The 12662-nt window shown below is 37.0% G+C and overlaps 1 pseudogene; it reads right to left on the reverse strand.

Moving 5' to 3' along the window:
- Positions 1 to 7539: 7539 nt before the first annotated feature.
- LOC101053949 (large ribosomal subunit protein eL37 pseudogene) lies at positions 7540 to 7809 on the reverse strand (annotated as a pseudogene).
- Between the last annotated feature and the right edge of the window lie 4853 nt (positions 7810 to 12662).

Here is a 12662-nt window from a genome sequence, read left to right on the forward strand (position 1 = left end):
ACCTGTTAACCAATAACTCTTTATTCCACTGTCTTCCCAGCCCCTGGTAACCACCTTCTGTTTCTTTGAATGTAACTACTCTAAGTACCTCACATAAGTGGAATCATGCAGTATTTGTCTTTTGGGGACTGTCTAATACGCTTTTAACAAAAAAAAAAAAAAAGAAACAGTTTCTCAACTGCTCATCCCTTCAGCTGGGAAGCAGCAGCAAACACTAATACCTCATCATGGTAACAATTCATCTTTGCTTCAGTGTGCCAGTCAGCGTGCTAAGAGCTTTGTATTTAGGATCTCAGTTGGTCTTTCCAACAGCGCTGAGAGAGACACTCTGATTCTCTCTGCTTTCCAGATGTGGACCTGGGACTGAGATATTCAGTAACTGGCTCAGTAACACACAGGTAGTAAGTGTTAAAGTCAGCATCCACACTCAGGCAGTCAGGCCCCTGAGTCTGTGTTCTTCACCACAAGACCACAGTGATACTCATCACTGTTGGTAATTTGCCTGAGATGCAATGACATTCTATTCCAGACAGGACAGACATTTCTCAGATGAGAAGGCCAGTAAAGCTAACATCCAATTTGCAGTATCTTCAAAGCAGTTGCCCTAAGAACAGGGCTTACCCAGGTTTCTACAAGGAAGCTTCATGCATTAGTATAGCAGATGCCCTATGTCCACTACACCTGAGCTCACTTCGGCACTGGCAGAGGTCAATTTCTGCGCACCTGGGAGATTCTCTCTCAGTGGCCCTGCCTGGGTTTTTCTCAGGTGCCCAAGTCATGCCAACTTGCCCAGCCAGCATGCTAGGCAGCTGCAACTGTTGGAGATGTAAGAGCCTCAGGGTGGGGTAAAGGGACAAATTTCCTAGCGACCCAGGGCATTACTCCTCTCTTTCCTCCTTCTCCACTGCCATCCCTCCCTTTTCCCATGTCCTCATCTGTATTTCCTGGGTTGACTCAGCAAACTACCTTCCTATGTCTTGGTCTCAAGTGTGCCAGAGAACGCCGACTGAGACAATCAGCAAACACGAAAGCGGAATTGCAATGCCAGCTCCTCAGATTGTTGTTGTTGTTGCTATTTTTAACAGAACTGCATCCTCAGACCAGATGTTTGTTGGAGTATCCAGGGACGCCCAGTCTTGACAGTGGGGCGTTAGGCAAACACAGCTCTGAGCTAAACACTTAATTCCCCATAGCATGAAAATACTGGAATTCAAAGAAAACTGGCCAGTCTTGTTCAACAGCCCCTGGTAAATAGAACAGATACTGTATCATTTTAAACAACAAACCGCATAAATTAAATTTGAACCGAAGTGTATGTGTCATTGTTGGCTCTTTACAGAATAAATGAAATGCAAGCTGAGCAAATCTAAAAGGCAAATCATTTTCTCTCTTTCTGAAGAAGCCACCTGTGGGTCTCTGTTCGTTGGTACTAAGCCTCACCCTCGGAGCACCATAAGTGGTTAGACAATGGGTCTCCATGTATTTCCCATTTATACCACTACTGAGATAAATGAGACATTCAAGAGAAAACAAAGCAGTAAATGCATGTTACAGATCAATTTTATCAGAGACATTTTACTTCATCAAAAAAAAAAAAAAAAAAAAAAGAAATAGCTACTTTGGACTCATTAGAAAATGAGGAAAACACCATTTTGTCACAGTCTTAGGAAGCTGCTTCTGGTTTCAATGATTAAGTGGAAATTGATCAACCATAAATAATCAAGCAAATACCCTGTTGGACATTTACCTTGAATAAGCAGTTGTCTACAACTAACGCTATAGAAAGATGGCAGCCAAAACTTGACATGGTATGAGAGGGAAGATGCTTTCATGTTTCAGGAACTCATCACAAAAGCTATGCTCAACACCTGAGACTCAGGTCAAGAAACTCATAAGCAAAGATTAACCACTCAAATCAAATACAATGAAGTGATTCTGGAATGAAAAGTAGTGGTTTCAATTTCTCAAAATAAGTTTGATTCAAGGGGGACATGTGAATAGGAATGAAGACAAAGAAAATTAAAATGCAGGATGGTTATGAGTGATAAAGTTATTTTTTTAAAAATGTCAAAATTAGATGGAAATTTACCAAACCATCATTTTCACTGAGAAATTTTCCTTAATCTCCTCCTGCCATGACCATAACGAAAGAAAAAGAAGGATGGGAGAAAAGGATTAATCAAAAGATAAAATCAAAATAAATAATTCTTTCCATGAAAAAAAGACCAAAAAAAAAAAAAAAAAAAGTTTTAAGGCAGAAGAAAGTAGAGAGCTAGAACTTTCTTAATTCAGTTTGGAATGTTTCCTTTGGAATGAAGTCAGAAATACTCTTTCTGTTTGTCTACATTCTTATCTATCTCTAGGTGTGTCAGTCTTTTCTATTTTTAGAATAGAAGACTCTTAAGGATTAAAATCATGATGTTTCATGTGTAATGCAATAACATTTGGTGGATAAATCCAGAAACAGTTCTCTTTACACTTCTTAGAAGAGTTATTGATTCATTTTCTGCCTTCAGATACATAATGCTGTGCAATTATTGAGTGAGCCTGTTTAACAATATGGATGGTCCAAACACCTCCTGACTAGAAAGGGCACCATCCTCAGGCCTGAATGACACTTGAGGTGTTACTGCCAGTGAGTGAAGACATCTGACCTGCCAGCATAGCAGAGGAGTCTGATAGAACTTTACTCTGCATAGCCATTAGGGAACAAACCATCCTATATAGGCCAGGAGTGTTGATCTTTGACTACTAATATTTAAAATCTTTGACCTTTATTAAAAAAAAAAGTGAAAATGCTTAAATGTTTAAATACATTGTGTGGTATATAATTAAACCGTTTCGGGTTTAAAAGTATTATTTCAGCTCACAAATATGTTTTGTGTTCAAGATAGTGCCTGAAGTCTTAGACACACAGAAATGGGATTAAGACCTTTTTCTCAACGAGCTTGCACTCTGATGGAGTAGCTATATCAATTTTTTACAGAAAGAGGCAAACAAAAATATAGATATAAACTATAATCTGTATGTTAAAGATGCAAAGAGATATCTAGAATGACTTCTGGGTTTCTGGTCCAAGTTACTGTGTAGACTGTGGAGCTGTTTGCTGTGATGGGAATGAGAACGACCCCCCAAGGATGAGTAGGAAGGGGGTGACCATGAGCTCACCTGTGAGTTCTAGATATGATGATGTAGGATGTATAGCCCCAAGAGTGGCCTTAACATTGTCTTATTAAGAAAGTCATTGACATGAGCATGCATTTTGGGCATCTGGCTTATTGTTATAAAAATGAAACAAGGCTGGGCGTGGTGGCTCATGCCTGTAATCCCAGCACTTTGGGAGGCCAAGGCAGGTGAATCACCTGAGGTCAGGAGTTTGAGACCAGCCTGGCCAACATGGTGAAACCCATCTCTACTAAAAAAGTACAAAAATGAGCTGGGCATGGTGGCACATGCCTGTAATCCCAGCTACTCGGGAGGCTGAGGCAGGAGAATTGCTTGAACCCGGGAGGTGGAGGTTGCAGTGAACCACAATCAAGCCACTGTACTCCATCCCGGGAAACAGAGCAAGGCTCTGTCTCAAGAAAAAAAAAAAAGAAAGAAAAGAAAAAGAAAAAAGAAAAGAAACAAAACGTTTCATACACCGCACACGTTCACACGTTACTCATGCCTCAGAGGACTTTGTGTGTACTTCAGTCCATGTGGCTGTCCCTTCAGAGTAGGTAGCAGCTCTTCTAACTTCCATCTTTGCTGAAGGTTGTCATCTCCTCTGCGGTGACAGTGCTGCAGAGTCACTGCAGACTGCGGCCAGGGCGAAAGTCACAGCTTACCTCCTCTTCAGCTGTCTACCGAATTGTATTTTCCTTGACTTGTTTCTTGCCAAAATAATGTTTCTCCTGTCTTCCAAATGGACAGCCCAATAGAAATTGGTCATTTGTTAACAGGCACCACAATGCTTTTCTTCTCAGAGGCCAAGGGGCCTGCTTCGGCAACAGGGCTCTCACCTGTAGAGTTGTGAGTTCCCAGTCCACTGCCTTGTTGCTCCAAAGAGGGTGGGTGGGCTGGGGGGTGCGGTCCTGGTTCTTCCCAATTTCAGTCATTTCCCAAATCTGGAGTGTTTAAGTGCCTCAACTTCCGAAAACCATGGTTTTATGACACGTTAACCTTGAATTTGGTGTTTTTACTAAAGCCAAGCATATTCAAATATAAAAGTCTTATTTTATTTATTGTTTGATTTTTTTACCTCAGCTTCTGCCAAGAAGTTCTTGAAAATGATTCTTGTGCCACAAGAATGTGTTAAGGTTAGACTTTATAGAGAACTTGACATGACCCAAGGTTTTCCACTTCACATATGAAGAAACTTGTTAGAGGTTTTCTCAATTCAGTAACAACACTAAAAATGTACACGGTATTCTCTATTATGAGTTGAGAAGCTGTAAGAAAAGTTTCCAGTCTATCAATTTAAAGTACTTTGATGACCAGGACAAAAGGACTGATGTATCTTTTTATTTTCTCTCTTATTTTTGAGACAGAGTTTCCCTCTTGTTGCCCAGGCTGGAGTGCAATGGCACGATCGGCTCCCTGTAACTTCTGACTCCCGTGTTCAATCGATTCTCCTGCCTCAGCCTCCTAAGTAGCTGGGGTTACAGGCATGCGCCACCACGCCTGGCTAATTTTGTTTTTGGTAGAGACAGGGTTTCTCCATGTTGGTCAGGCTGATCTCAAACTCCCAACCTCAAGTGATCCGCCTGGCTTGGCCTCCCAAAATGTTATTTTCTCTTTAGAAAATGATGTTACAAAATCATTGTCATATGAGGAGGTAATCAAATATACAGTCCAAAGCAGTAGAGAACAATACTGTAGATTATGTTAATTTTAAAATGCTATGTTATTTTTCTGGGATTTGTGAGGTCTATGGTATTGATCAGCTTTGTTTTCTCATTCTAAGCAGATACTCAGTTTTGCTCTAATTTTGCATTTACATTTTGACATCACTTTGTTTAATGAAAGTTTTAAAATTGATTAAGCTTAGTTCTCACAAAATCTGTATCCAACCCTTGTTTAAGGCTTAGAGAATTATTGACTATAAATATAATTTATTTTCTATATTCAAAATATTTAATCTTGAGGCCATGCACAGTGGCTCATGCCTGTAATCCTAGCATTTTGGGAGGCCAACATAGGAGGATTGCTTGAGGCTGGGAGTCCAAGAGTAGCCTGGGCAACACAGGAAGAATCCCTCTCTACCAAAAAAATTTCAAAATTAGCCGAACATGGTGGTGTTTGCTTCCAATTTCAGCTACTTGGGAGGCTGAGGAGAGAGGATCACCTGAGGCCAGGAGGTCAAGGCTCTGACAAGCTGTGATTATGCCACTGCACTCCAAAAGTGGCCAAAAATGAAAGAAAGAGAGTAAGCGAGAGAGAGAGAGGAGAGAGAGAGAGAGAGAGAGAGAGAGAGAGAGAAGAAGGGAGGGAGGGAGGGAAGGAGAGGGGAGGGGAAGGAAGGAGGCGAGGGGAAGGAAGGAGGCGAAGGGAAGGGAAGGGAAGGGAAGGGGAAGGGGAAGGAAGGGAAAGGAAGGGGAGGGGAGGGGAGGGAGGGAATGGGAGGGGAAGGAGAGGGGAGGGGAGGGGAGGGAGCGGGAAGGAAGAGAAGGGAAGGGAAGGGGAAGGAAAGGGAAGGGAGAAAGAAAGAAGGAAACAAGGAAAGAAAGAAAGAAAAGAAAGGAAGGAAGGAAGGAAGAAAAAGAAAAAGGAAATGTTTATCTGGAATTATTTTAGATTATGGTATAGGGTGGGAAATTGGTCCTATTTTTTCAAAGCAGGCCAGCTGTTCCAGCACCATTGCTAAGTAATATACGTATTTTCTCATTGTTAATAAAGGTCATTTTAGTGTATATTAAATTCTTAAGTATACTTGAAATCCTCCTAGGATTTTTGTTCTGTTTCTTTGTTCTATCTATTCCAGAACCATTGTTTTAATTGTTATATTTTGATAATATATTTTGAAAACCATTAGAGCAAATCTCTTCTCATTCTTAATTTCAAAAATTTAATTATTGCAGTCTGTTTATTTTTCTAGTTGAAATTTGAAATCATATTACATGTTTTTTTTTTAAACTCACTAAAATTCTGACAACTTCTAATTAACTTAGAGAACTGATATTTTAACAATACTGAGTCTTATCTGCAGCATCATTTTTTTGGAGTTGTCTATGTCCCTTGGAAAATGTTGTTTTCTAATGGATTTTAGGCATTTCTAATTAAGTAAATGGCTATGCAGTTGATATTAATTGCTAGAAAACTGTTTTAAAGTTAATGTCTGTATGATTTATAAATGGCCATTTTATCGAACTTTTGTATTCAAAGAACAGCAAACATTGATACTTCTTTTTTTGTGTATTTTGAAACTTATATAACTTTTTCCATTATATTGACCAAGATTCACAAAACAGTAGTAACTGTTTACACCAAGTATTTATGATTTCCACAGGAATACCTCTGACAGAGAGACAGAGAGGTCCATTTTCACATGCATGTACTTATCTGTGTGTATATGAAATGCTGAAGGAGATTTCTTTCTAGTTTCCTTAAATACTCTGTCAAACATGATTGTTAAACTAAGTTGGGTACTTTTGGAGGATATCTGTTGACACTATCTTCTTAAAAATCATTTGTATCTATTACCTTAATAGATTTATTTATACTAAACTATCCTTGATTCCAAGAATAAACTTTAGCATGGGGGTAATTTGTTGCTCATTTAATACATCTGGGTTGGTGATTTTATTTAGGAATTTTTATTCTCTATAATAATAAGTGAAATTTAGCTATAGTTTTCTTTCATTGTGATAATTTTATCAGGTTTTGGTATGAGGTTAAAATAAACTGGGAAGATTTCCATCTTTCTTTATTCTCTGGAACATTTTAAATTGCAAAAGAAATCTATAATTTCAGAGTCTAAAATAACATCCATAAAATCATCTGGTTTTGGCAAATCTGAAGGGATAATTATCATCTTTTTCAATTTTATTCATGGTGGATCTTCTACATTTTGAGCCAATTTTGGTTATTTATATATTCCAGGCAGACAATCTATTTCATCAAGATATTCTCACTCAGTTGCCTAAAGTTTTATAGAGAAGTAGCTCCCAGTGTTTTGTTCTTGCCTCCTATCAGTTAAAAATGCGTGAGTAGGCACCCCAATTTACTTATTTAACAATGGCATGTATTTACTACCAGACTCATGGATTATTTAAAGTATAAAACAAATTTGTAAATAGAAAAACTTTAAAGATAAGATGAAATAAACTATTTAAAAGTAATTTATATTTAGTTCAATCATGAAATAAAAAAGCTTGTTGCTTCTCTACAATAGCTTTAATATTAATATTTTAATAAGAATTATGTCATTAAATAGGTTTTATTCTTTTTTGTTTTTAATTTTTTTTTTTTTATTTTTAAAACCAGAACATTTATTGTGTGACTAATCGGTGAAATTCTTAAGATGAACTGGATGCTGCAGCAGCTGCCCTCTTGGGTTTAGGTGTTTGTTCCCTCACGGAATCCATGCCTGAATCTGCGATATACAATTTTTAGGTGCCTCATTCGACCAGTGCCGGTGGTATTTCGTCTTTTAGCCTTGGCACTCCAGTTATACTTTCTCTTGCGCTTGGCGGGGTAGCCACATTTGCCGCAGGTCGACTTCTGAAGGTGGTCGGCCTTAGAGCCACAGCGGCGGCACAACGTGCGCGTCTTATTACGACGCTTCCCAAACGATGACGTTCCCTTCGTCATCCTGCTTCTGCGACCCGGACCAGCTAAATAGGTTTTATTCTTTTTAAAAATCTTGGTTTACAAATTTATGACATGGTGATCAAAGACATTTTTCTAAATTCAATTTCTTTCTGTATTTCTTTTAAAAAGTGCTCTTCCCTCTAAAGATACCTCACAAATACACATAGGTCCAAATTGGAAAAAGTAGGTGCACCACTGTCAGTCTTGCTAAGTCATTAGATACACTCTTTTTAGTCCCATTTACTCATCATGTAGGTATTGCTTGAAATATTAGAAAACGTTTGCTTTTCATGATGTCATTCAGAAGCTGTTGAATTTTTAAATTTTTAACAAATGAGTTTAAAACCCACTGGAACTGTACACAGGTTACAAAGCAGGTTATATATTTTATGGTCCTGTTTTTAGAGTATGCAGATTTAAGAAATTTTATAAGTGACAAACATTGTTCTCAGCAGCAAAATCACATAATGATGGGAACATTTCCAAACAATTCTCAAAATGCTGTCTCCACTGCAGAAATTTGTACGAAAAGCAGTTATTTTCTATTTTCTTGTAAAAACACATATCACTGTTACCTTTGAGTGGCAGTTTGTGCTAATATTTTTTCAGTGTCAGCTGGTTGATAACAACTGATAACCACTTACCTTCACAGAAATGATCAGCAAATTTGGAACACTTGTCTCTATAAAGGACACATACATAATTCACCAATAGTTTAAATCGGTAAACAAAATAGCTAAAAATTATTTTTCAAATTTAAATTCAAGACATCCTGCAAGAGAAAATGAAATTCTATTTATTCTTCATTGATTTTTTTTTTAGGTTGACATCTCATAATTGCTATCAGAAGTTTATAAGCTTGCAAAGATATAATTTGTGGAATTTGATAACCACAGACATTAAAAAAATAAAACTTAAATCCTGTCATATCCAATGGCAACTTGACACTCGCCACTGTCCATTCTTAAAATATTATGAATCAGATTTGATTTAACAATGGGAAATTGTATCTTATCTCTTTTTCTTCCTGGACTTCTATTCTTATCCCCCTTCTAGCCCCCCTCCCCAAGAATGTATTTAGTATATATTTATTTTTGAAGCTCTGTTAATCACCATTATTTTCTATGATAAAAATATGCCTATAAATTGAAAGTTTAATTTTTTAATTACCTGTGAACATAAGGCTCTAAGCGTTAATTGCCTCTTAGAGAGAGCTATCATTGCGACTGTTAGTACATAATTAGTCAAAACAACGTAACTACATTACAGATTTTCACAGATAATCATTAAACAACAATTTTTAAATTATCTAAAAGAAAGCTCTTAATGAGATTAATGGGGTCAGGTTATTTTCAGGAGCTTCTAGATAAATATTGTTCATGATTTGAATGAAACAGGGCTCACGTCGATTCTGTTCATACGTTTCCAGACGTAAGAAACCTTGTTCGTATGAATAGACAGAGATGGAAGTTCTGTTACTGTTCAGTGTGTTTACTCACTTCTGGATTATTTACCGAGAAGTTACCGACTGATGAAATTAGTTCTAATAATCTATCTTTTGACAATACTAATTCATTCTTCAATTGTGACAAAAGCAAAGAATGAATGTGTTTTCCAGCAGAGTTTATTGCTTAAGCTTCGTTGAGATTTATCAAGGGATTGTTATATGAGTCAGCCTTTTCTGTGTATCTAACAAACAAAATTTCAGTGGCATGTAAAAAAAAAAGTAGTTATTTTTCTCCCTAGCAAGTACGCAGGTGGACTGGGGCAAACCTGGGTTCGGCTGCCAGTCAGTTCCAGCCTGTTCCATTTGTCTCATTCTGGGGTTCAGGATGAAGTCACAGTGGCTCTCTGAGGCATACACTCGTTGTGTCAGGGGTCAAAGCACAGGGTACATCTTAAAGCCTACACTTCTTAGAATGAGTACATGGCCACTGGTCAAAGAAACTCAGAGACCATGCCCAGCATCAATGGGCCGATGAATGTGTGGGAGGGGGGAGTGAATGCTTGCTGAATAATATAATCTACCACATGTATTAGCTATTCTTTTTGTTGTATATATTGCTTTGCTTTGAATATAGTTTTCATTTAGCAATAACTTGTTCAAATCAATATATTAAAAAGAATTGGTAGATTAAAAAGAGAGATGAGGAGGGTTTCTGAGATGCTATTAATGTTCTTTTATGTTTTTACCTGTGTGGTGGATACATAGATGGGTTCACCTAGTGATAATTCAGTGAACTGTACATTCATAATCTGTGGATTCTTTCTGTATGTTAAACTCCAAATAAAAGCTTATTTTTAAAAAGGATGTTATACTCCAAATAAAAGCTTATTCTTAAAAAAAAGTTGAGAAAATCAAATTACTCTTTATTTTAAAACTTTCCTTATGCAGTATCTTTATAATGATCCTTTTTACCTTATTATATGCTTTAAATATGTATTTTTACATATTTATAACTAATAACAGAAACAATTTATTGAAAGCTATAGATTTAGAGCATTCAGTTTATGGAAAATGTCTGCTATGAAACCTAATTAGCAAAGCTATTTCTTATTTTGGAATCTATCAACTAATAGAGACCTAGTTTGCATCAGAAAATCACTCACTGCATTTTCAATTCAAATAAATGTCAATATTTATTTACAAGTATTATAATAACATATAAATAAATATATTAATATTTCAAGAAATGTGATGAAAACACTGCAAAATAAATTATGGAGTGCATTTTGTAATACAGTATACCAAAGGTGATTGAGATTAAAATTTTGTAGATTTCAATATAATGAAATTATCCACTTCGCAAGCTAAAAAGCAAGAGTAAATCTATATACTATTTCTTATATCTTAATTTCTAATAACAAAATGTAATATATAAAGTGATGTTATTATGAAGGGAGGAATATAATAAAAACATGATATTTACTATATGTGTGTGTATCCTACGTATTGAATTTTGGTATTTGGCTTTTTGGAATAATTATTAAAAATCATATCTAAAAATCCAAAAATTGCTTCCTTAATTTTGTTTGCATTACTAGCAAACATTTTTTGTAATCAATGGAAGGTTTTATAAACTGCTAAGCACCTATTACATAATATAAAATGTTTAATAATAGAAAATGTAAATAATTTAGAAAACGAACAAGATATTTTTAAGATCTGACTTGATGAGATATACTTTAACCAGTAATTGAATAATACATATCAAATCTTAAAAAAAAAAGTCAGTATCATTTGAAACACTTCGATCTCAGTTACTTTTAAAGCAAATGGTATAATCAATCTGCACTGCTTGTTCCTTGAAGGTTTTTTTCTTCCCGGTCAATGGCACATCCTCGGGAGGAGAACTGAGAGTAGCTGAAGAAAACGGCCTATATTTAAATAAGAAAAAAAGACGGTCTTTTTTGGCATCAGTATGTTTTACCAATACCCCCTTTGCTTTGCGGGTGCAAACTCTCCCTCAGAGAGCAATGCGCTTTTTGCCAGTCCTTTTGAGAAGTAAAAGGAGAGGTTGTAAAAGACAGTTGCCATTCATTCCCTACTTGGAAATGTCAGGTTTCAGGGCGATCCACCACGGGCAAAAGACTCTGCTTCTAATACACCACTGTATCTTTACAAAGAAATACGAATAAGAGAGTGAAATGCTGGAAACCTTAAGGACTTGTATTGATCCATGGATTAGTCATGACAGGAAGCTTCCAAGAAAACAGTATTTCCAGAACTCCGTTAGTTTGGTTCTCCGGAGGCGCTTCACATTATGGGCCAGATACCATTACGGTAAAATCTAGGAGAGGTGAGGGGTAAATCTTTCATGATGATCAGTGATGCTGTTCACTGAACCTTCCCAGGTTCTCTGCCTTCCAGGCTCAGGGCAGACTCTGTGGGACCAAGGGACTGCATCGTAAAGAGAAACAAAGACATTCTAAAGTGGTTGGTTTCCCACAACATCCTGACAAATTCAACTTTCTTTTGTAAAATGGGACAAAGTTTACCTTGAAAGGTGAGCTAAGAAGAAAGAGTCCGCGTTGTAAGAGGGAAGAGTATATACCAAAGTTGTGCCATGCACATTGAGACCTTTAAACTACTCACATTATATACCTTTTTAAAGAGTCTCTTTAGCCCAGTTTGAAGATCATTTGTCTAGGGGGAAAAACATTCTTCTTTTTCTTTTCTTTCTTTCTTTTTTTTTTTTTTTTTTTTTTTTTTTTTTTTGAGACAGGGTTTCACACTGTCGCCAGGACTGGAGTGCAATGGTATAATCTTGGCTCACTGCAACCTCCATCTCCCGGGTTCAAGTGATTCTCCTGCCTCAGCCTCCTGAGTTAGCTGGAATGCCCGAAAGCAACCTCGTGACACTTGCAGCCTCCCAAAGTGCTGAGATTACAGGCGTGAGCCACCGCGCCCTGCCAACATTCTTTTAAACACTTTGCCAAAACATAGCTAAGGAATCTCTGTGGAAAATACATTCGTGATAATTCCTCATCTCATTTCAGAGAATTGTAAACATTCTTTTCTTCTCTTTTTTTTCTTTCTTTCTTTCTTTCTTTCTTTTTTTTTTTTTTGAGAAGGCGTTTTGCTCTGTCATCTAGGCTGGAGGGCAGTGATGCCATCTCGGCTCACTGCAACCTAGTCTCGCGGGTTCAAGTGATTCTCCTACCTCAGCCTGCCAAGTAGCTGGGATTACAGGCACGCATCACCATGCCTAGCTAATTTTAAACATTCTATTATTTAAAATAATCTAGTCTGCATACTATTTAGCTAAGTATATATGCCCTAACAAACTAAAGAACCAAGAGCATAAACATCAACTCCTCAGGAAAGTGCAACCCTCCCCTTCCCTCCTCTATCAAGCAGAAAACAG

This window comes from Saimiri boliviensis, chromosome 4 (genome assembly GCF_048565385.1).
Source record: "Saimiri boliviensis isolate mSaiBol1 chromosome 4, mSaiBol1.pri, whole genome shotgun sequence".
Lineage (NCBI taxonomy): Eukaryota > Metazoa > Chordata > Mammalia > Primates > Cebidae > Saimiri > Saimiri boliviensis.